This window comes from Anser cygnoides, chromosome 4 (assembly GCF_040182565.1).
Source record: "Anser cygnoides isolate HZ-2024a breed goose chromosome 4, Taihu_goose_T2T_genome, whole genome shotgun sequence".
Taxonomy (NCBI): Eukaryota; Metazoa; Chordata; class Aves; order Anseriformes; family Anatidae; genus Anser; species Anser cygnoides.
Window position 1 is genome coordinate 57,965,787 of NC_089876.1, and position 26,005 is coordinate 57,991,791.

The 26,005-nt window shown below is 34.9% G+C and overlaps 1 protein-coding gene and 1 long non-coding RNA gene across 16 annotated transcripts in view; one reads left to right on the top strand and one right to left on the bottom strand.

The window, feature by feature from the left end:
• The window catches only part of TENM3 (teneurin transmembrane protein 3), a 1,343,587-nt gene that overhangs the window by 505,110 nt on the left and 812,472 nt on the right, over nucleotides 1-26,005 (top strand). For 10 of the 15 annotated variants that reach the window (XM_066996182.1, XM_048078283.2, XM_066996188.1 and 7 more), the window contains 2 exons: nucleotides 10,284-10,425; nucleotides 22,191-22,356. The gene's annotated coding sequence lies outside the window, so the exon portion shown is untranslated. The remainder of the gene's footprint in view (nucleotides 1-10,283; nucleotides 10,426-22,190; nucleotides 22,357-26,005) is intronic. The other 5 variants (XM_048078274.2, XM_066996183.1, XM_048078276.2 and 2 more) reach the window with 2 other exon arrangements.
• Nucleotides 508-17,666, bottom strand: LOC106035164 (uncharacterized). Its single transcript, XR_001206587.3, has 4 exons — nucleotides 17,406-17,666; nucleotides 16,997-17,116; nucleotides 13,861-13,953; nucleotides 508-646 (listed from the first exon to the last, which is right to left on the bottom strand). It is a non-coding gene; the product is annotated as an uncharacterized lncRNA (long non-coding RNA).

Below are 26,005 nucleotides of genomic sequence, written 5' to 3' on the forward strand. Positions count from 1 at the left end.
AAAGATTATCTACTGCTTCTGCTGAATTTCTCCTGTAAAATAGATATGATTTAAATGTTCATAGCTTAGTAAATATCTAGGCATGTAGTTGAATGATACAATAATTCTACCTTTAAAAATATTAAGCAATTAAACTTTAGTAAATTCTTGATTTTTTTTTTTCAAATATGTTGATAAAATGCATTAGTACTTTTTCTACAGGAAAAAAAAAACTTTAATAATTTGTGTTAAATACTATTTAATCACTTCCCATTTTCAGACCTTTTTTTTTTTTTAAAAAAAAAAAAGAGTCTTGGGTTACACTTCAATTTCTACTACAGCTTTTGTAATTGCATTGATTAAAACATGGCTCTACCATGACATCTGTTTCCTTTTCTGGAAAAAGAGAACACTTTTTAAAATGCAATGTTAGAAAGTTGTCTTTTCTTAATAGAAATTTAATTTAAATATCTTTATTAGCAGTAGATATCTGAAGGTGAAAACCAGACACCAGTGGCAATAATTCCAGTACGCATCAGGAACCACTCTTTCAAACTTTATTTTTGAACAGTGAAAGGTGTTTTTAATAGAAATTGGAAGGAGTCTATTCAATGGCTGGAACTTCTTTTAGCCTTCTGTAAAGGCAGAGTTACGTGCAGGAAACAGTCTGAAAGAAAAAGAGTTAAACAATCTTTAAATCTCAAAGAACACTCAAGACTACAAATAACAAATCCTGTATTAAAATAAATGTATTCAGATTAATTTCAGATTAATAAGGGAGGTCATGACATGCTTTCTCTCTTTTTTTTTCTTTCCTGTATTAAGTTGGATTAATTTTATTTTTATTATTTTTTTTTTTTTACATAAGCTATTCACTGATCCAAGAACTGTTCAAAGCCCTGGATGAAGCTTCAAGAAACATATAGCCCTCATTTCAGATATTGTATAGTATTAGAAAGTATTCATGCTTCAAAGTTGTGTCACAGACTTTAATTTTTGTTCCTCAATCTATAACCTACTCACGTTCACTGGCTGTCTTGCAGGGCCTTAAACCTTTCTGTGATTTATCAGTTGTAAAGGTTCCTTCTGAGGGTATTCTATGTTCTTAACCAGTGAGGAATTACTTTCTAAATGCTGTCTATAATGCATATTTATTGAGACTTGTGTTTTTCCAACAGTAGTTTTTAATAAGGTAGTTTTCTTCAAAACACATCTTTAATTACAGGTTTACACTAAAATAGTTATACCAGTTTTCTTAGTTATAACTTTAAAAAGTTAGACCAGTTGTCCTAGCACTAGGCAGTTTGTGGACATCCTGAACAGCAAAGTAGAGATGTCACCTTTGTCCTCTCCTAGGTAATTCATCCAGGGCATCCATCAGTAGTCAATAGACTGATACCTATTGCAGTATTAGGATGGATGTTTTTTAAAGTGATTTGTTTCTCTCACTCTTGGCTTATATCATATATGTAAACAAACTCAAAAAATTTTAGCTGTGAAATCAGAAATATGGTAGGATTCAGAAAGATTATTTTTTGCTTTTGCCTTCAACAAAAAGGTGATTTATTTTTTACTTGTAGCATATACAGGAAGCAAGAAAAGGACATCCAGCATTCAGTTGAAAGAATGTCCTAAATAGTTAAATCATATCTACTTCAGCATAATTGTGTATAAGCGTGGAAATGAGAAAATGTATTTTATTTCAATAAATATATTAGATTATGTTTGGTGCTGTTAATGTCACTTCTTTCACCAAGAACAACAACATGGTTAGCCTTGAGTCTAGCAGAAATCAGTCAATAGTTCTGATGAGAAACAAGAAACATAAAAATTTTGTTAGTAACTGTTGGTAGTTATATAGTTGGTAGTTTATGGTACAATTCTGTATGTTTAATTACCTCCAAACACTTTACCATCTAAAGTCATGTAGAACTTTTATAGTATTTTTAATGGTAGACATAGGTAGCCTTTTGTAGCTTAAGACATCTTTTTTATGGGGTGGGAATATCTCACTTGGAACTGTTCCTTCTCAGTCTATTGCTGTCAGTAACCTAGAGAAAATTAGTTTTTTTGTTTGTCTGTTTTTAATAAAAAAAGGTAAACAGGAACCGTGAGTGAGAATGGAAGTCTTGGGACATTTATCCTGAAATCAATTACAATGATGACTCAGAATATACATATTTCTTGTTAGCAAAATGAAGAGAAAATCCTGCATTTTGGTTCTGTTCTGCATTTCTGAAGAGAAAATCCATGGCAAACTTCATAGTTGGATCAGTTTCACCTTAATATTATGAAAGTAGTGAAGCCACTCTCAACTTTCACCTTCCAGGTCAGGCTCTTGCCTTAGGACTTCTTATATAAAAAGAAAAGTTATTCTTTTATTTGATAAACTGCTTAAACAGCTACTGCTATGGCGAATTTTTAATAATTTCTACCATAGCTGTGTTTGCAACTAGAACTACTTAAATTATTAGAAGAGTTACAGAAGATGTGGTGTTTCTTATGAGAAATAGTTTTAAAATTTTCAAGTCAGTTGCAATCCTAATAAGAATTTTTAAAGACCAATTGAATTATGAAAATCAGTAATACTTTGTAAGTCATCTAAGAGACTTAAGAATATCCCATTAACCATGGTATGCAACTCTCTCCTAACACTTCTTTTCTTCTTTTTTTTCCAGAACTGCAAAAATTTAAATATTGAGATAATGTGTTTTGCCTTTATTTTTCTCTGTGCAAAATTGCAGAAGGCCCCTTGATTCTGCTTTTCCCTCACACAAGAATCCTTTATATCATGAAACGTCGTTGTTAGGCTCTGCACAATTTCTACTCCTTTGCAATTTTCAGTCAGAATTATCCTGCAAAACTGTTTGGTTGCTGTTCAGAAATTGAGATTGTTATGTGGTTATAATTAAATCACAACCTCAGATTGTGTGTTTTCAGTAGGAAGGAAGAAAGAATTTGCATTCTTGTTTGGAAAAAAAGGTTCCACTGGGAAGAGAAGCTCAGGATGTGTATTGGCTATTTTTCTTTCTCTTTGTACATAGGTTGATTTCTCCCAGTTTCTCAAGTATAGATTAAAAAAAAACCTGCATTTATGTTGAGGTATTTTTCACATTTTTCTGGAAGTGTCAGTGCCTTTGGGATGATAGTATTGCTTCAGATAGAACATACTTCAGTGTTTGAGTAGAAGGTGGATTTCAGTGACTGGATGACACACTTGTTTGGTGTTCCCTTTGATAGAAATTTACGAAGTCTTTGTTTTTCACCCCAGTGATGTGAATTGCAGTGTTAGGTTGTCTGGTTGCCTCTGTATAAACATACTACTTGCTGTACTTTCTAATTTCTCTACATTTGTTGCATCAAGTATTCAAATGAAAGAAAAAGATGAAAAATTGAATAAGAAATTCCTTTATGAGATGTGAGATGTGTTGGAGCCTGCCTCCTAAGTAAAGTTCCTTCTATGTTCCTTTCCAGTTTCCTTCGAATACCGAGTTCAATTCTAGACTTTTTTTTTTTCCTTCTTCTCTTTTTAAGTCCAGGCAGTGATTTTACACCTGTTTGTTGTGGTCATTGAGTTGTAACATTCACAGTGTTCATTTTGGTTAGGTGGTGTTTCACACACCAAGGAAGCAGTTTCATACACTGCCTGCACTGTATAATGCTGCTTCTCCTATGGCTCTTTGGGGAGCATGCTCAGTCATTATATCTCTATATATTAATAATAGAGTTGCAGAGATTATTGAAGAAGTGGAATTAGGTCCTCTAGCCATCTCTATCTTCATACCCAGTGTAGCAGTGGGAATAAACTTTACTGGTCATCAGTGCTCTTTACCCCTTTCAGGAATACGCTCAGTCCTGTTCGCAGTAATGCCTCAAAACAATGGTAGTGGTTTTTATCTTCAGTACAGATAAGACTGGGTCACTTCCTCTTCTGTGTTCTTTCCTGTTTCTAGTACAGCTATGAGATGTCTAATGATTTCTAATTCTGTTGAATTACATATATGTTTTTTTATTTGTGTGCCGTGGGTTATCCCTGACCTTAAATCATGCAAAGGTAAGGTTAGAAGAGGAAGAGACCTGAGTGATGTATGAGGTTTGTGTGCAGTGTAATGACACGTGCTAGAAATGACAGCATGCAGATGATGTCAGGCATGACATGGGTGTACCTGGTTTATTAAAGCAATCCAGATGTTCTGAAATACTTTGTTTCTGGTTTTCAAAGGAGACGGACCATTAATGAAACTAATGAAATTTTAAGCCAGAGGAATAGCGGTTGTGGTTGAGATGCTATGACATAACTAAATTGTAGTACACATTGTCAGATGATGTTATGGAGGCCAAAACCATAACTGGGCTCAAAAGGGGATTAGTCTAATTCATGTTTCAGGAATTTGTGTGCTGGGGGTTGGCAGAAGCTTGAAAGACGCACCAGAGAAGAATTACTGTACATACATTTTTATATACATCAGATAATATCTGCTGTCAGAGGCAAACTGGAAACAGGACGAGCTGAGACTCAATTCAATCTTGTTTGTGTCTGCTTGAAGAGGATGTGTAAAAAACAGCATAAAAATGGACTTCTATGAGACCAGGGAAGTATTCACATACTATTGTGACAGTTGATGTAGTAATGTGGACCCCAAAATGGAGGTGAAATGTCTAAAAACCCTTCAGATTAGTTCAACTTGAGCATTTCTTCCAATCGCAACTAAAAAGACATAGTAGAGGGAAATAGTCCTTGTTTCTTAGGTATTCATTGCAGTAATACTATAGTGTTAAAATACTAAAATTGTTACAGCATAGTCATGCAGATTTTCCTGATGCACAAGTGGGTATTAAAAATGGTGGATATATGTGCTATTTTGAATTGAATAGCCAGATAAACAAATGCATTTCTTTGAGTTATGACACAGTAAGATATCAAATCAGAGAGGTTAAGACTAACAAAGAATCCTGTTGAAATTTAGCAAATCTTTTGTGTTCACTGGGTGTGTGTGTGTATGTGTACTGTTTTTCACATGAAATATCCTGACTGACTGAAAACTACTTAATGCAAAATATATCTGTCTTTCAGCTACTTCATTCAGTAGTGGAAAAGGCATTACTATTCCACCCACAAAACTAGGACTTGACTGTGTTTTCTGCATCCTCCAAAATATGTGAGAACATTAGCTGCAGATTTCCTGGCACACATTTGTTTCCTCTGTTAGCTCCATGCACTGACAATAATCATGTTCACACATTTTCAGTACTAGGAACCTCTTAGATTTTTGAGATGTAAAGAAGTTTAGAAGGGCTACTGTATTGTGTGTGTGGTTTGATGTGTCTCTAAAGCATGTTACTAGATAATCATTTTTAAAATCCAGAATAATTTGTTTGAAAATTGTTGGAGAAAAGGGTAAAATTGGACTTTTTTTTCTTATTTTTCTGACACTGTTGAATGAGGTGGTCATTAAAATAAGAAACATAGTGATCTATTTAACATAATAGTAAATGAAACTGTAAATTTAACATGATTATGATCAGTGTTTTAAAGGCATATGCCTAAGCTTTCAGTCAATGAAAAACACCATGGGCATAATTCTGCTAAGTATGATGCAAATTCTTACATAGTATTTGCTTTTGACCGTAACCAAGTGTCAGGAAAGAAAAATAGTGTGATGTTGTCTCCAGACAGCTACAAAATAGTAGCACGATAAGAAGGAACCCTCCTCGGCCCTGCCTATAGCAGGAGGGGTTGGAACTAGATGATCTTTGAGTTCCCTTCCAATCCGAGCAATTCTATGGTTCCTCTGTGTAGAGGAGGCTGTCTTGTCAAAGGTGGAGAAAAATATTCCCTTCTTAGCATTATAAGTTGATAAGGATCAAATGGTTTTAATCGTCAATAATATCTTCATTAATTCACCAAGCAGAATGAAGAATTTCTGCTAGCCACACATGGGGACTTGTGCAGCATTGTATTGTTAATATATTGGATATTGAGCTTGTAGCTGGGGCAGTAAACCTGTGCGTTTGTTTCACATAGTGTTATGTATAAGCTATTTGAGCTTGTACTTTCATCAAATACCTTGGGAAACTTAACTGGTTCAGACTGACAAAAAATATGTAAGCTTATGTGTAGTGTCTATTTGTTTCCATTTCTTTGCTTTTCAGCCTGTATTTTTCAATAGATCTTAAATTTTCTGTACTTTGTCCCTCTGGAATTCATTAACTCTAGTTCTAAAGTATAAAGGGGACAATTTAGATGTAGCATTGTTTGTGTTACTCATTTTGATCTGAGATGTCCAATCAACACCTGCAGACTCTATGTATTAGTTTACTCTGCATGCTGTCTAGGAAGTGTAGTCTAATGATGTTTTTGATAGAGTAAACATTTGCAAACAAGGGTTCTATTGTATATATTTTCAGTGTTGTATGAACAAAGCAAATGAATCACCTTGACAACTATTTTCTTTTGAATTAGCATGTTCTGAATTTTATTTAATTCCATTTCACTTTTTATTTAGACAATTGCTGCTCGGAATGTTAGAGCTATATATATGTTTATAGGTTACGTGGATTATTTTTCCTGGTATTTCTGCTTTGAAGTATGTTTATCAAAAAAATTTCATCTTAACATTTAGTGGTGTCATTGTCCCTATAAATGTAAGCAATGATATATGTGTCTTGTACATAGCAAAGATTATAAGTGCTCAACAAGAGTGTTACAAATTTTGTAACAAAAATATTACCAAAAAAAAGTAACCGTTTTGTTAGATGAAACCTTTTCAAACTTCTTTCATTACTTGAAGACATAACATTGTCTTTACAGATCTTTTGAAGTTAGGGTTTTTTTAGATGGTTAAAAAAAATGTTCCAATATTTGAAAAGATCAACTAAAAGAGATGGCTGGGCATAGAACTTCAGGGCAAACCCCAAGAGGGTTTTGATCCACGGTCCCTTAACGTGCTGTACATTTGTGTTTTCATTCATAGCAGTGCCTTCAAATACTTGCCAAGTTTAAAAAATATATATCTTTGTTTTATTTCACACTAAAGGTCTCATTCAGAGAAGCACTGTAAAACAGTACATCCCCTTTATGTTGCTCTTCTTGGGAGTCAAGGAATAGTATGGCCTAATGAGGTACTGCATTGGTTATCAATGGGATTTTGTGATGGACTTCAATAGCTTTACATCAGAAGCAAACTTAAAAGACTTATAAGGAAAAAAAAATAAATGAAGAGTTAGTGCCCCATGACACCATTTTTTTCTCAAGAGAAAGTTCAATAATAATACAAAATAAAAAATACAGATTAATGGAAGTAAGTTCTTGATGAGATGCTGTGTTTGTTCTGATTCATTTACGATTACTGAATAAATTAAATATATAGGTATTTTTCTAATTCTTCAGAGCTAACAAGTATTTTTAACAAATTTCAAAATAATTTATTCTAAATAGCATGTAAGTGACAATCTTCAAAAGAGCTAAGGAAAACAGTAACATTTATAAAAGACAATGGTATTCATAATGTTTTACACCTCTTGAAATGTGAATGTGCTATATTGTGAGATATATATATATATATCATCAAAAGTGATTACCTGAAATATATATTCCCCATAACATTTTTTTAAATGTCATGTTGTCATTTGTGCCTGTTTGTCACAGAATCTTCTGATTTAAATGCAGTGCGTCTAGTACTGTAGTAGGAATATATTTTTTCTGCTTTTGATAAGTCTTTAATTCTGTGTATCCTTAGGTGACATATCAATTTAAGACTGAGCTTAGTCCAATAGTTCAAATTCAACTATTATCCTTCCTTTTAAAATTAGCAAATAATCATGTACAGGAAGAAGTATTGAGTACGAAGAAACCATCAATAAAGTTCCTCTTTCTTATGAACAAAATAGGACTTAGTCACTCATAGCTGTTAGACCTAATATTTTGTGAAGGCTTACATTGTTAAACATATATTGAGGCAGTCTGGTTTACAATGAAATGCCTGAAACAATGTAATGTATAATGAGATTTGTTAATGTATAATTTTTCACCATGTTGCTGTCGCCTCTCGCCTGGAACTTTTAAAGTCTGTCTTTTGAATTATTGTGCTAAAAAAAAAAAATGTAATGGCACTCCATTTTGTAATTTTTTCATCTCTTTCTCCACTGAATAATGTGCAAATAAAGGAAATAGGACAATATAACATATAATATAACCTTATAATATAATAAGGTTACTCAGATATTTTGTGGGCTATAAGATAGAGCTTGTTTACGGAAGAAACCAGAAACGGGAATTGAAAACTTTTCATTGGGTTATATTCTGTTTTAGAGGTCATGAAAAATTGGAATTTGGGAGTATGTCATTTGAGCCACATCTTGTGTTAAACTGTGTTCAAATGAGCCATTGTGTATCTGCAGATAGAGTTGTAATAAAGCTACAGAGGGGCTCAGTAAAAAATGTTCTTACGTTCTGTTAGGATACCAGCAGGACTGTCATTGCAGTTTAGCTATAGGAAAAATTGAGGTATAGCATAAACACATGAAAAACTTCCAGTAACTGAGAGGAGATCAAAGCTCTGTCTTGCACAATATTGTTTTTGATCTGTTATGAATATCTAGGGAATAATACAAAAACAGGGCAAATATATATTGATAGCTCCCAGCCGAATTCCACATAGTGAATCCTCTTCCAAATCCACTGCCATCTGCTTTACATGTATAGGTCTAGTTCATTCACGGCTTAATTACTTGTGTGAGAAGGTATAACTCCTTTGTTGTTTTGAACCTCTTATAACCTCGTTTAATTTAATAGCCTCTAATCTCTGTATTAGAAGTGATAGTGAATTAATTGTTGCCAAGTGACTTTTTCCATACCCCATATGAATTTCTAGATGTCTGTCAAGCAGATCCCAGCCTTAGATTTTCCAGGCTGACGAGTTCTAGCAAACCAATCTGCCTGCTGCATTTTGATTGCAGGGGATATATGGCATCTGAATTGCAAATAGCATATGGTAGTAGTTGAGGCCATAAAGATGAACTTCAAAATGTTCAGCAGTCCAGCAGATCAGACATTCTGATCTGGATCAGTGCCATCTCAAAATATTTCTGCTTTACTGGATTCACATCTAATGACAATTTAAAGGAAATTACTCAAAATTACGATTTCTCATGAAAGATTTGGTTTCAGAAACTATATTCTGCTGGGGAAAAACATTGGAAAAAGTTGCCAACAGGTTGTAGATATGAAGAAAAAGTAGACTACAGAGACATTTCCCTTTCTTTGCTGTAGCATCACTACAGTCCAAATGCCCAAGTAGTGCAGTATTTGACATAAAGAACTATGACAAGATCATTTAAACTGTTCTGAATTTTGACTAAGCAGTCTTGGAAAAAAGAATTAATGGAATTAAACATTATTTTAAACATGAAAATACATGCAAAAATATGAGTTGGATGTGAAATGTGTTTTGTAATTACCTTTAAAAAAAATCAAAAAGTACTTTAAAAAAGACAACCTCTAACCTACTTATAAAGAAGGCATTTTTGTATTTTGTGTTTTAATATGCTGGCCTTGAAACTTGGTACCATCTCATGAGAATGCACGTAGTATCATACTTTATCACTTTTTGAAATATACCGCTTCCTTGTCTCTTGTAAAGCTTTCCAGAACAAAGAATTACATTTCCACTACATAATAATTGTTTTAAATCTAATGATGTATTTAATGATTATGTGATTCACTGTTAGAAATATACTTCTTTTACAGTTTAAAAGATTATGTGATAATATTTAGGGATGCATATCAGAAATTGCATTCAGAGTAAATGACAATTAAAATAATAACTTACAATTTATATATATTTAAATCTTATGAAAAAGTCATTAGAGCTGTTCCATCATAATTTTCTGCCCTTATTTGTCTTAGTGAGTGAGCAAGCAAGTTTAAAAGTATGTTTCAGAATACGCTGTGATTGCATTTCAGTGCAACAGTACCTTTCAGAGGAAACTGTTCCTGAGATAATATGGAATAGGTTATGTTGCAAATCTCACCGCTGTCTCTCTGACTACCAGTACTCATGAGTAGGCTAGAGAGGCTAGACAATCCAGAGAAAACGGTTGCAGAGGTGAAGATTTTATATGAAACGGAATGTGTTGCACTTGAAATACATATCTGCTTTTTTTGCCCTTAAAGGATATGTACCATATGATACATACATAGACTACTTTTGAATTAGTATCTGTTAATTTTGATAATCTCATAATAGAAAATGATGAAATTAATTTGCATGGATCACATCCTTAAATTAAGTTCCCATTTATAGGTGAAGATTGCCTGGTGTATTTTTTAAGTCTGAGTTCATCAGCAAGAGGGAAAGAATCCAAGTTCCACATGTGCTAACAAGAACAAATGATTCTGTACTTGGCTAAGAGAACTCATGGCTAATCTCAGTCACTGAACAACTGGTGAGTTCCATTCCTTGAATGCCCTGTGCGGCCATTACAAGGGATTGCCTATGCATCTGTTGCACATTAAAGGTGTGTGATCAAGTATCACATTTAGAAAATAAGACCTGAGAAATAGCTTGAAAATTCTCATCTTCTGAAAATACTGTAAAATGTTTTCTCAGACAAGAACTAATGATTAAGCTGTATGTGTAGCTGGCTGAAGAATTTATAGTGATGAGTTTTGATGTTATCATTAACATCCACAGAATATTTAAGTGGTTCTTAATTCTCTTGCATGCAGTAATGATTCAAAATAACTTGTTAAAGTATTTGTGGAAATAATTGTGATTTTTATCTCATTTACATTTGGCTCTGAAATACTGAGCTTTCATTCTGGACTGGATTGTCCTGATTCAACATACGTAAATAGGTTTTCACCCTTCATTGAATATCAGAAGGCCATACAATATAACCAAGCTTCTACTTGTATATTAATTACTCTGTTAAAATGGGAAATCAATTTTCATGGCTACCGTGTGAAATAAAAAAATAAAAGCTTGATCAAGCTCATTGAAATCTACCACTGATCCCACTTAGAGTTGTGTGTGTAAGTAGCAGTTGAACAGAGTGTTTCAAAAATACATGATTTTATGTTGAGATAAAATTCCTTTTAATTATCCCTCAATGTTGTGTTCTGAATAGGAATTGATACTGTCTTTTAGCTGTCTGTAATTCAGGACACACAATCAAAACCAGCACAGGCTACTTTAAAATACTATTTATAGTCAGTTTAATAATGAGATGTTAGTCTTCAAGTGGTTGTTGGTCAAAAGAAAAATGGATGTTAAAAATCACTTCTGTGACTCATTTTTGTGGTTCGAAACTTGTAATTTGACAGTACTTTGTATCAGTTGAAATGGCCTCTTCCACTGGATATGCTGTGCTGAATAAGAAGGTTTAATTGAGAGGTAGCAGTTCGTCCTTTGCACTTTTATGAGAGGGAATAAATTAGCCCAGCTTAATGCAACCATTACATTTATCATCTTTTTAACAGCAACACAGAGTGTTAAAAGTAGAAGGATTACTTGTCAATAATAGTCACCAGCTGCTGAATGACTGAGTGCAGTTTCTAATGTTAAGATTTAGCTAGCTGGCTAAATCTAAGGGTAGATTTAGAATTTGCTTTTACAGAAAAAACAGAACCATTATATCCTGGCAAGAATGTTTGAAATGGCCAAGGCAGTTTAGTAGCTTGAATTGCACTTAATTTCAGTATGACTAAGCTCTTCTGAAACTCTTGGTTTTGGTGTGGAGACCAAGACATGCTGTACATGGAACACCATGCAGAGCCTTAGTGCTAACAAGGAGCTGCTCCTGGAGCTGGAGCAGTACAGCTGCAGCAACAGGGTGCAGCTTTGATGCAGGTGAGCTACCTTCTCTAAAGGCATCACTAATTAGCCTGCGTACAGTGCCAAGCTAAAATGATGAAAAATAAAACTGGTGACATGGCATGCTCTCTGCCATGTAGATATACCAGTGCTCACAGAACTGACTTTGCAGTGCCTGAACACAGCACTCTACTATATCATGTACATATGCCCCGAGTAACTCAGTGAATAAGGATCAAAATTAATATTATGTATTCTACAGAGCTTTTTATAGGTACAGTTTTCAGAAATGCTTACTTTTGGTTCGTTCAGTTAAGGGCCACAACAAAATGCTCTCCAGAAAGGAGAAAAAAACTGAGCACATTTTGTGGTAGCTTTATACAGGTAGTGGAAGTACGTCAAATATTTCTTATAGTAGTAAATAGAATCATAAATGATCATAGAATCATAAATGATCACAGAGTAAGTGTTGTGCAATATAGACATATGATTAATGAAGCTGTGAAATTCTTGAATGAAAAGAACAATATAAGAATTAATTAGGGATAAGTACTATTTCTCTAGTTACTAAAATGTCTTTGTCTTCTAATTTCACAGAATTTTTCTGTTTTGGGGCTGAAATTTCTCTTATGCTTAAATTTCATGCATCTAATAAGTAGATGAGTGCTTATTATTTATACCACTATAGGACTGTTCTAACATTTAGAGTAAATACTGGTGGTATGGTCACTCAAGTACCTCATGAGAAACATTTAATTGTTAGTAAAGCAGTATCAGAAGGCTAATGACAATTAGAAAGCAAGAAAGCTGCTACATAATGTAATACTTGAAGTACTTCTGAAGCAATGGTGTTGGATGTTTCTAGTCAGAAATCATTCATACTTGTTCTTCCAGGCTTCTGAACTACACATATCAAATTATTTTTTCAAATATGACAAAAAAAATACTAAAAAAAATTATAAATATTTCATACTATCTACAGTAGCCCAGAGATGAGAACAGAAATGTATTTGCATTTGTTCTTTTATATGGGGCCTCTGTGGTTTTTCAGAAAGTGCCAGGGAATGTGACAGAAGAATGATTCTACGTGTACGATTCCAAATAGTCATTTGGAATACTACATAAAATGACCTGTTCTCTGAAAATGGCTCGATTGGATATTTCAGATGTACTTTTAATTATGATTTCTTTTATAGCCTACATGTAATTACTCCCACAGAGATGGCACTAAGTAAACACTCTTTCCCTTTCAAACTGGTCCATGTTTTCCCAGCTGGAGATTAATACGTATTAGGACATTTCACTGATTATTTTGTCATTGGAAAAACATCTGTTTATCTAAACTAGTATCACCAGCATATTGATTCCTTAGCTTGCAGCATTTGTAGTCCCATGCAGCTGTGGAACATGAGAAATTACAACACTAAACCTTCAGTGAGAACCCTCTATCTTCAGGTTTCTATTTTTAGAAGTAACAATCTGAAATGTTTGTAAGATTAGGCAAGGCATAACAATATATATAAAAAGTTAATTTTAAATGGTTTATGATTAGACTCAACAATTAAAATTAACTCTGACATTTGACTATGAACATTATTGGAAGATTTAATTCTTTTGTGAATGTAAAATCAGCAGCCCTGTTTAAAAAAAAAAAATAGTGAGCTACAAGGGATGTAGCAGACTGGGGACTCTGGAATTCTACCTCACATTTTATTAACACGCTCAAAGAGGAAATACTGAAGCTCAGATAATCCTTTTTAAAATCAGTCATTGCTTCCTGAGTATAACTGTGCCTATTTCGTGGCTGTTGCATGGTCACCAGGTTAGGGCAATGTTCTGACTTTACCTAGGCTTGCCTTCATAGGGAAATGACTCTCAGCAGTTATCACTACACTAGTCTCATACTACCGAACTAACATTGTAAAACTTCTGTCTTCCTGGAGCAGGAGTCAAACCGATTAGAGAAAAACAAACAAAAAACTAATTTGTCTCTAATTGCTCTTGAAATGGAAGTTCATGAAAGGTTTATAATTTCTGTAATTTCCATAGAAGCAAGTAAGCATACCTGATGGTCCTGAAGTCCTTTTCTGTGTTTCAAAGTCAAACCGCAATTATTATATGGAGTTATGTATTTTGTCCATGAGTTTATCATACTTTCCTGTAAAGTGAGTGGAAGTTTTAGACAGAATTTTGGTTTCATTACTACATTTCAAGTCAAATCGGTTTCGTGATGTTCTTTAGAACTGCTTTCTCTTTCCTGCTAAGCAGTGTGAACCTACGAGTGTTTGACAAGATTGTGATATGGAAGTGGAACATTAAGATGGAAGATAGCAAATTTACCCGTTATATTATTTTAAAGTAAACACAACACAGAATTAAAACACATTCTTAATTTCTATAAAAGTTCACGGTCCTGCTTGCATAGAATGCTGTGAATGCAGATGTGACTTCAGCTCAGTAGGTAAAATGTTGCCTTTTGTCTTCAGTAGGCTTTCAGGCACAACTGGGAGTACTACTAAACTAACAAATAGACATGTTGTTATATTCCTTATCTTTTATTGTATTAATAAAAAACAGTCAAGCACATACTCTTTTTGGCCAGTATTACTTTGAAGTGAAACAGCGGGCCAGTAGGCATTGTCACTCATACATTCCAGTATCTTGGAATAGATAAAGGCCATGTCTAGACTGAAAATTATTTTCAAAGAATGGAACATGAAAAACCAAGATGCACACCAAAGGCATGTATGACAAGAAGATCAGCTGAGGTTCTGAAGCTAGTCCTCACATTCGCTGCTACCTGTACAATGCATGTTGAGTCCAGAAGGCTCTGTAGAACAACCACTCTGTATCTCACAGGTCCCAGAAACCTTTCCAGTCCTCACAAGCAGAGTTCTGACTAAAGGACAGTATAATCTTCATTTTCTAAACTATCACATACAGCACAATGTGGAGTTATGACAAGCATGTTATAGTTATGAAGTGTCAGTATATACTTACTGCCATAAACTTGAGCATGTACATACCTAAAACAAAATGACAAGCTGAAATGAAAACAAAATGAATGCCAAAATAATACCAATGAGCATATCTACAGTATGTGAACGTGAGCTAGTTATGGAAATGTTATCCAAACATGTAATAATTACTGAAAATAAGAGCAAGTCACATGATATGAAAAACAGTTTAGTATTGTCTCCTTGAATCTTTTTTTCGTTCTCTAGAGATGACATGGTAGAACTGAAAAATACCCAGGAATAAAACACCTCAGTTGGTATGCTGCAAGTCACTTCAGTTGTGAGAGAATTCTTCATTAGTATATGAATTTAGCAAAAGAATGGTTACGTGAAACTGCAAGTGCACTGTCATTGCATCACAAAATTGTGCTAATCTATTTAATGTGTTTTAGATAAAAACAATATTCGTATGTGATAGCAAAAGCTGGCCGGACAAACTGTATTTATCATGTGCCATGCTCAATTTCAACGTGTGACCTTAACTAGTTAGTCCCTACTGCAGCTAGTCTAACATTTGTAATGTCTAGGAAGCTTATTAACAGTAAGCTCTCTTCTGTCATCCCAAGCCCCTAAACAGTATCATGTAATTACAGATTGTTAATGACCAGGTACAAAGACATTGTTCTGCTTTACATATACTTACCAGGAATGGCTTAAAATTGAAGTTAAAAAAAAAAAAAAAAAAAAGTGCACTAAATGATCTGAGAACTTTATTAAGATGTTGGTTTGATGTTAAAGGAAATATACTCTGAGATGAAAGAAATAAATGTTAAGAACCGTAGTTGCACAGGAGATATTATCAATATATATCCTGTGTATCTAGTAAATTAGTTCAAAATATTTAGTATAGTAAATTCCCATCCTTTAAACCCAAGAAGCATATAAATGTCATTGATGCATTCTACAGCAACTTTAAGATTTTCTAAACATAGGTATTTTTTCTTTGTTTATTCTCTTGGATTAATATGGTTTATGAGGATGCTTCTAAACCCCCTGCATTTGCTTAAATCCATGAACCTCAGATTTTAAGAAATGAGAATAGTTACAGTATAGTAACTCCAGCTAATATTTGAAAATAATGATTTGGAGAAACCGAGATTCAGCTTCTGTAAAACTGGAAATTACACTGACCTCCTTTAAAATAAAAGGACATCACTAAAAGCAGTGTATGATCTATCATTTTTAGTTATTCAAAATAAGCATGTTGCATAATTTTAAACCCAAATTAAAAAATACTATTTACAATTCTAGCACAATTGTTTATGCCATTTTTTTTTTTCAAATACAGATATTACTAGTGCAATGCAACATGCGATTATTTTAAGAAGTGTTTCATTTTCTCTAAGTTGCCTCCAGGCTTAATTCTGTCTGCAAATATATTTCAGAATCAATATTTTTGTCGTGGTCCTATTTACATGAAGACATAACACACCATTCTAACAGTGTGCCTTAATCAACAAAATGAGGTTCTTTCCTGGTATGAAGTGTTTGCTTGTCATAACCATGTCAGGTTCCTGTTCTGTTCTTTAGCAGAGTTTGACAGATATACTCTGTGCTATCAGTGGTTTACTCCAAACAGTATTAAGGGGAGGATGCAAATGCAGTTTGTTTCAAAGAACTTGTAAGTTGACTGGAAAAATAGCAGAATACATCTGGGGAAAAAATGCCACTGTTTAAGAACAGCATTGGTTGTTAACATATTTTAAAGAGAAAAACAAAAATATGTATTTGATAGATCTCTATATTCCTTCTCCATAAGTTGTCTTCCCATTTGCTATGTTGTGAATGAGAATGAAGAGCAGCGTAAAGACTCTGTGTGTGAGAACCTTCTGTAATTGATTTTTACCATTTTAAGAACTTTGGTTATCAAACAGGTGCACTTCAAACAGGTAAGATGCCTGCCTGAGTTCACTGGACTTTGTACAGACAAACCCTTGAAAATAGAGGGTAGGTGGGATGGCGTGGGTCCCTTCACACCCCAAAGGCAAGCACTTAGCTACAGTACAGCTGTTCCGTGCTCTTTGTTTTTCTTCACCTGTTTTGAAGGTTATATGCCCCATCAGATCTACAACATCTTAAATAGAGTAAACAACCACAGCATCAAACATTATTAAGAACGGAAAACAGCTTGTTAGTAAAGTGGGTTTCCTTCTCTTGCAAATGACAAATGAAGCAGAGACTTACCTGTCAGGCTTCTCTGCTTTCATATCCAAACAGCACCGTTCACATCACCGAAGTGATACAGAGTGCTTTTGCTTGAGCAGAAATGTTAGTTGTTGTCGAAGCTCTTTAAGGGTCTGACAGCTGTTAGTTTTCAGGAAGAGCACAGAATGAGACTTGATACATGGATTTTAGCAAAATCTGGAGCAGGGAAACTTAATAGGAGGAACTAGGGACCACATGGCCCCTACTCAGGTGTTAGGGAAGGGATATTCATGGAAGAATAGCAACCCAGTGAAAGCAGCCAGTACATCAGGATATGGGAATGAGTCCTGTTGGCATAGGTTTATATTTTTCTGCCAAGTGTTAGCAATTCCTTTCTTTGCTTATGCGGAGAGAAGGGATCAGGTTTGCTGGAGTCTCTCATATGTACCTGCTTATGATGCTGTACTAGCTTAATAGGTCCTCTAAAAAGATCATCAGAAAGATTTCATTCAGTTTTAGTTCATGGTATTAGTAACTGCAATATCGATATAAGGACAATTACTAGAAAAGAAGTAGTTTTTTTCCTTTCCTGCTCTGAACTTAGTTCTAGAACCTTGGGCCTAATAGCTGGATTTAGCATAATTATTATTAGCATAATAGCATTCAAATTGAACCAGACGTGTCTATTTTACTGATTATTTATTTTTCTCATAACCATCTGTTAATATCTCAGCCAAAATATATGGTAAGTGAAATTTTCAAGCACCTGAGATAATTTTTAATATTCAGTATTTCTAGGGAGAGGGCCGTATTGCCTAGAGCCATGGGGGTGGGGGGGCCAAAAGCAGCATGAAATAGTTCTTGGAACTTTTTTTGAGCTATTTTTTGATAACTACCTCACATGAAACACTAAAGTCGGTACTAATGTGAGAGACTGAACCTGTTAATGAGGTTAAGCATCCACTTAATATTTTTAATTCTGTCTATACAGCTTGTCACATAGCAAACCTCACTAAAGAGTTCCTCCCTCTGTGCCTCATTGGTTCTGTTTTCTCTCTACAGTAAATCTAATATGTAAGTTATTTTTTGTTGTAATTACAGAATATATGATCTAAGAGCACAGTGGAAAGCACATGAATAAGTATTAATCTATGCAATCAAGGCACATGAATATTAAAGAGCATTCCAGTCTGTAAAAATCTAAAATTCTGATATATTCTGACTGTGTACAGTATAGCAAAGAGAAATCCAGGCTCTTCTGGAAAGGATGAAGAACTGCTGAAATACTCTGCATTGCCTTGCTCTTGTACTTCGGTTTGAGCATGTAATCTGGGTTTACATTCACTTACTCCCTCTTCTGCCATCTTCTGAAATAGCAGTACTTTATGTCAAATTATCAAGGTAACACCTGTCAACAGTTTTATCTACAGTACTCTGAACTACTGGATCAAAACTGTATCTTTGAGGCTTCTGCTATAAATATATATATATTTTTTTTTTTGACCTGAGTTATATACTAGTTTCATGTTGTATAATAGGTAGATGTTTATAAGCAGAGAATGTTTTTTAAAGGAATTGTTCTATGAAATTATTCATGTTAACCTCTTATGTGACAGTGGTATGAAAAGAGATTATTTCTTTTCTCCATGTACTAAGGAAAGTGTCTGAGATCCTCAAGAAATGTATGAGTGTATGACATGCACATGACTGTGTAACGTGACTGTCACGATATTAACATATAAACTGGATAATTTTGAATAATACAGATAATTTTCAGTTATTGCAGCTTTTAAAATAATAATCTGAGCATGGAGGGGAGAAGAGAATTACTAAGAATTTATTCTGATGTAAATGTGTTCCCAAACATGAAAAAAAAATGACTTCAGTTACTGATGCTTAGGAAAAAGAAATCAATAAGGGAAGTCAGACATAACAAATGAGAATTTCAGGCCCAGTGACAGTAGAGAGAAACCTGGGTGCTTTATATCTCCACACTTTTCAATCAAGTAATATGTGTATGGCAGTGGAATAAACTGAAGACACTCTGGCAGCCACGTAGACTTTGATCAGTTTTGTTCATAGATGTGGATCATATTTCACTAGCCTCTTTTGTCTAAGCTACTGATCTTCCCTAAACTTTACAGTGAGTGCTCAGTGAACTTAAAGAAACCTTTACTCGTTCTGCAAACAGATACTAAATACTCATGCTGAGCCACAGTATTTTTTTCTTAAAACATCAGATGCAGTCTCTTTGTTATCGTGCTTTTTGTCTAGTGTCCCTCACATTCTAAAGAGAACAAATTATTTTTATAATCTCTTTGGCTATCTCTACAGTCTATTTATAATCACAGTACTTTCATTAATTCAGTTTTGTAGTAAAAATTAGCTTGAAGATACTCATTTGTGTATGTTTGCTTTATGTTTTTTGTTGATTTTTTTCTGATTTATGTTTTTGTTCTGTTGTAAATTATGCCTATGCTTTTTGTTGCTTTCATGGCAATTGAGATAGTTACACAATTAGAACTGATAGTTATGCTTTCATAAATCCCCTTTAGCATGTCTAAAGGGAAGGCCAGGTTGTTCACTTTTTTCTCCCGGTAGTGATACTGGGATGAAAAAAGGCAGAGTGGGGACTGCCTTAATTTTTGGCTGTTTGTAGGAGCAGTCTGCACCTTGGTAGACAGCTCACTGGTAGGAGCATGTGACGTAGCCTTTGGTCGTGCTGCGCAGCGTGTGCCAAGGTGGTTTCTAGCTGGATCTGAGATATGATCGTTACTGGTTGCATATTTTGTCCAGTTCAGAGCATAATGGGTAGGCTCTGTGCGGTCTATGAAAGTACTATGTGCGTGCAGCTGTATGTTGCATATTCTAGGTGTGGTGTGAAGTCACATGTGAATCTGAGCATCTAAAGCCTGCCGAGATAATGCTAGACAACTGCAGAAAATAAAGACCAAACTTGGTGTACAAACTTGGAGCGCTGTTGGTGCACTCTGTACTGCCTTTTCAGTGTGGTCCTGGAATGGGCTATTCCCTATGCTGTATCAGATTTTCCTCAAAAACAACAACAAACAGAGAGAGAGAGAGAGAGAGACCCTAGGAAATAAATTACTTAAATAGTGTGGATGAAAAATTTACTGTTTCAGAGCTATTGTTGGGTAGCATAGATAAAACCACCATTTGCTCCTACTAGATCTCCAGTGGTATTGCCTCTCGCTGTGGATCTTCCTGGGTCCTGTTTGCACCTTTCTGCCAGTCAGAACAATTCTTGACCCCACAGAATATGTGTGGCGCTGACCCATCTGCCTCCTACTTCCCCCCCGCCCATGCCTCCAGGGGTGAAAAAGCAGGTGTGCTGTCTCACCTCTCCCAGAGGCACCCTAACTAGGAGAAGTAGAGTGCTGCTCAGAAGTCATGGAAATGGTGCTGCTTTGCTATGCGGTCCTTTCTGGGTTTAATGCTAAAATAATTGTAGTTTTCCTTAAAAGATCTCAATCTTCAGTCTCTCTAGGGAAAATCCCTAAAAATAATACATCTCCAGTGGTCATTTATAGCCAGAAATACCACTTTAAAACACAGTATGGAAATATAAAACAAACACAAACAAAAAAGAACAGGTGAAATGAACCTTTTATTCTTTCTGCAGAGAGGGATGCTAAGTCACCCTAAAAGAGATATTGAGTAGCATTGGGTTTAGATTTTAAACTCTGTAGGCAGTGACTTTAGAGATGACCTTCTGAAACAGTCTTGTCTTGTACTACCTTTTAGTTAATGTTGTGCAGTAATTCCTGGTATCCAAATCCAGAGAGGTGTTTTTCCATTCCTTTTTTTATTAATTTGAAATTTCATTCTAGCAGTACTTACTGTTTTCTAGACGACCTCAAAAATACCTAGTAGAAGTAATCATTGCAATGTTTCACAGCAATAATGATCACAGAAAATTAGTGTTTTATGCATTATCAGATTCATAAACTTGCAAGGTTGTGAATATTTACAGTGGTTTGGATGAATGAAGGAGTCTTGCCAAGAAAATACAAATTCTTCAATAAATACATTCTTTAATTTTTTAGGGGATATATAAATAATGATTTTAAGAAACCATGAATACTTTTTTCTTTGTTCATATTTTAATAGTATACTCCTCTTTGCTGTTTCAGTAATTAAGTTTTATGACATTCCAGAAAGCATAAATCCTGCTGAGATGTTTAAGTTTGGAGCAACCTCTTGATGTACAAACAAAATAAATAAATAAAAGACACTTACCCAGAATCTTAACAAGCTGTTTTGCTTCTACCTTTGAAACACAATTGAATGGTAAAGCAATATGGTCTCCTCAAACTGTTCTAGCCTCGTTGTTAACTAGAACCTCCTTTTGAAATTCATTGCCTTCAATTATATTTTTTAAAGAATTTTAATTATGTGCCTGAAAAGAATAAAGATGCTCCAGGCTCCATTTGTTTATCGTGGAAGGCCTAAAAAAATGAGGACAGAGCTTCCCAGCTCATGCAGGGGTTGCAGAGAGAGAGAGATGACTTTTAATTCGACAAGTTCAGAGAGATTTCTTAGTTTGACGCGCACAGCAGGGGGTCTTTGAGCGCCTGGCAATACTTCAGCATTCTGAGCTTTGAAAGTCTTTCCCTGCAGCAGAAATTGTATCAAAAGCCAATGATAATATTCCCTGCAAGGTAAAGGACCCTATTGAAGATTTCTAGAGCTGTTTATTTATTCATCACAGTTTTTTCTTTTAGGACGTATCAGGTGTATAGGTAATAATTCACACAGATGCTAGAAAAATATAATAAATAAATAAATAGGAATCCCTCATTAATCCTTCACCTTTCCCTTAAGTTTTCCTTAGGCCATGTGCACCGATAAAATTCCCTGTCATTTCCCGCCACATACTCTGCATACAATCTTCACTTCAAATCTCAGCTTTTCCCTGTTTTTAACAGAATTGTCATTTCTGTCTGCCTTCTACCACCAGCTGAGTACATAAGATGTTTACGGCCATTTCCTTCCACTAAACCCTCAAAGTGATTGATTAATTTTACAGAAGGATATTCAATTTCTTAGGGGTCTTTTTAAATCTTGTTTTTAAAGTAGATTTGTGATAACTGTTTCAAAGCCAAGATTAAAGCCTTATTTATATTCCAGAGATCAGAGTTTTAATGTTTTGGCATTACTTTTATTTGAAAAGTCTACACATATGTTTTTCTTTCTGGTTTTGTTTCTGCAGCAGAGCTGGGACTGTGAGACTACGACAACCTTTCCCTTGTGTAATGTCAATGTCGGCTATCACTTTGGCAGAATCAGCCAGCTCAGTGAAGACACAAAAACCCTGCTTCCCTCCTGTTTTTTCATCTGCTGGTGGCATTCAAAGTGACCTTCCCTTATAAATATTGGTGAGTGACCACATGGGGAAAGCAGTTGCTTGGTGCAAAGAAACTTGTTTCAAAAAGCTGTGTTGACCTAAGTGTTTTCCATTTTTTCGAAGTATAAGGAAAAAAAAAAAAAGGCATATGTAGGTGGTTTGGTGGTGTTTTTTTTTTCTTTTTTCTGTTTAATAATAACGTAAGGTATTTAACAACTTGTATTTCTCTAGACATATGAGCATTTGTAGGATGCTAGCATGTGTTACCTACTAAAACGGTAGAAAAGATTTCTTAACAGTACCGTTTCTAAGAGAGAGATACTTCCTGACAGCAAAATAAAAATCTCTCATCTCTTCCTGTTGCTTTTTGTTGGCTAAATTGTCTGGAATGGTATAAATTTATCATAATGCCCCAAATCTGGCAAGATGAGACTTTCCCAAGTGGAGGAATTAAGGAAGATTGCCAGAGGCTGCTTTCTGGAACCCTTCTGGTTTGGGAAGCATGCCTAGAGTGAAATCACAGCACTGCAGAAATTCTGATACCCACAGGGCAGTCCAGGAAAGCTGTGGTAACTGGAATAGTTCCGTAAGGCTATCTAAATTACATAGTTTAGTACTCAGAAAGTTCTCAGGTCATTTGAGGCTGTCTCAGTTGATTTATCCTGCTCAAGACATCCAGTATGCCTAAAGAGGTTTTCAGTGTTGCAAACAGATGTGTAGATAGTGAAAGAGCCACACATGGGTAAGGAATATTTACAGTACTGTAATACAAAACACAACAAGGTATATACTCAGATGCAAAAAATACTTTACCTGGCTTGGAACAGTTCGGAAGCTGTAAATACACACAGGATCTAAGGCAGGAATTTTCTGAAGGATTACACGTATTTAATCTACAGACATTGCCATAAAGGAGTCATTTAGCCAACTGCCATTCAGTATTATCTACATTATTGCAATTATCTCCTATTCAGACTACAGCCAGACAACTGTGATGTATCATTTATGACTATATGATAAGTAATGTTTGATTTTTTTTATTTTTTTTCTTAACCACATGTGTACTTGAAGTATGTCAATTAAAAAGATCTGAGAAACTTCAAAAGAAGTATTAATAGGAAAGTTATCATGGCATCAGCCTAACAAAATAATGCCTTTTCATCAAAGGAACATTTCCAGCAAAAGGAAAGGCTGGTATATGTAGTGTATGTATATCTTGTGTAACGAATGAGGAGTAGTAGCATGGTAAGTTCCTCAGCTATGCATTAGGATTGTCACTGCTTTCATTGGCTTTTAGTTGTCAGGGACAGTATGGAGAAGAGGAGAAAGAGGGCAAAAAATCATCAGAATTGCATAAATGGCTGTGCTTTATCAACGTGCTTCTTCCCTTCCTTCCCTTCTCTCCCTTTGTTACATATTTTGGGGTTAGCATTTGAGTACACAGATAAATCAGTGTCATGTTAAGGTTAAAGATTTAAGTCTTCGTTTGGGTCAGAGATCGTTGCAGTAATGATTTCAGAAAATGAAGGAATAAATAAATATTGTAATTGAATAAATACATTTTTTACAGCTCTTTATCTAGTAATATTGTGCTAATTATAACCACATTCTACAACTTCTAGTTCAATGATGTATGGTGGTAAGTTTGCACATCATTTAAAACACGAGGGGAGGGGAGATTTTCAGAGCATACAACTTCTGAGAAAAGACTTCTTTAATTGTACTTCTATTCTAAAGTTGTCTGTCAGATTACTGTTAGTGTTGCATAGTTTTACAGTAGCTGAAAGGAATAGCCTGCACTTTGATCATAGTGTGATATTTAGCACGTGTAGCTGCTTTCCTTAAAAAGGAATAAAACAGACCTATATACAGACCAACAGTTAAAGGCTCAGCATTTCTTGTTTTCCATGCAAGATTCCAAGTATAAGCATACAGATCACAACTCATTATTTTAAATTATAATGACATTTTTGGAAGTCTTATGAGAACAACTGGTATACTAATAATAGGTAACTAGATGATCATAAGTTCTGTTAGGACCACAGCAACTGCTTCATCCATCCTAAGGGAGTGAAGCAGCTTTGTAGAGGCTAGGATGTTACATTCCTGGTAGATCAGAAAACGGTGGCTTTTTTACTTTTGGCTGCATCCGGCATTAGAAAGAAGTGCCAGAACTTGCCAATAAATTCTGGTACCATGTTTTCCTGTTTTAATTTCTCTTTGAAACAACCATGCATTCAAGTGTGATCTGCCAGATGGTTCTATATTCAGTAGCGTGATGCTTCCCTTGCCTTTTCCACATACTTGGTATTTTGTTCAAGTTTGACATTTTAGAAAGAGTAAGGGGGCTTTCTTCAAGGAAATTGAGAGGGGTAAAGAGTGAGAAATAACTTTATTAAATATTACATAATTGTTTATAATTCTTACTATAATAAGAGTAATAATTTCATACTATAATTTATGTTAAGAAGGTGGGATTCTTGGCTTTACCCTATTGTGTCGTAATGGGATTAATCCACATCTGGTTATTTAACTTTAAAAAAAAAATAAAAAAAAAAAAAAGTAACTTTATTCAGGAGGTTGGTGAAAAATCCAGTGTAAGCTCTAACACTGAAAGCTTAAAAGGCAAGTTTACCCCTTTGAAGCCTGTAGCTCTGAACTACAAATGAAGGCTTAATGAGGACACTTCCTTGCAGCCTGGTTCAGATATCGATTGATTGTGCACACTGCATTAACTTCCAGAAGTATAAACTACCATTAGTCTTAAATAGTGTTATTTTCACGTAAGTAAAGGGGAGAACAACACTGTTATAAAAGAACATATGTTTCTCTTTTTATCTGTAGGGGTTTTCTTCATTTTTATTTCATTTTCTTGTGCCTTTCTAACCTTGTAGAAATTTGATTGAAATGGAATCATAACACTCTTGTTTTTTAAATAAAGTCACGCAAACTGCCAACCTGCAGAAACATGATGCTTCAGGAGCTAGAACTAATAAAGCCAGATTTCCTGGGGAAATTTTGTTTTCTTTGTACTGTAAGGTCACCAATTTCAACTGCAACCCCAATTTCCCTATTCGTCTTGTCTCCTATTGCCCTCTTTGGCTGAGAGACAAAAGAGCTGTGCTTCATGTGCAGCTCCAAGAATGCTGAGCAGGCCAGCCTGCTCCTGTCAGAGTGCCTGAATTCTGCCTAAACTCGGCTCCCTCGGGTTGTTAATTTGGATCTCCATCCCTGAAACTTGTAGGGTCCTAATTATCTTTAAGACTTCCCTTTACTGATTTAGTTAACATTTGACAATCACCCAGCTGAAAAATTACTGAGTACGGGTAGAGATAGAACATACATACAGACTGGGATTTCAGACTTGGATGAGACTGAAATGTGCAGGCATTAAAAAAGATCTAACAGGTAGCTGGGTTGCATGTGCTCCCATTGGGAGTAAGAGACAACACGATAAAGAATTTTTCCACTAATGTTTCTCTTAGTTAAAAAGCAAATTTTGATGAACTGTACTTATGACTCTTAACTCCTTATTTGAACTTTTGTTTGTTCAAATAGCAGATAAATCAACACCTCCCTTTCCCCCTCCTACCTTTTTAAGATTTTTAACTTAGAAAATGTATGGGAGTGAATTACTGATGGTGGCTTGAGATTTTACAGTGATTGTTTAGCTAAATCAT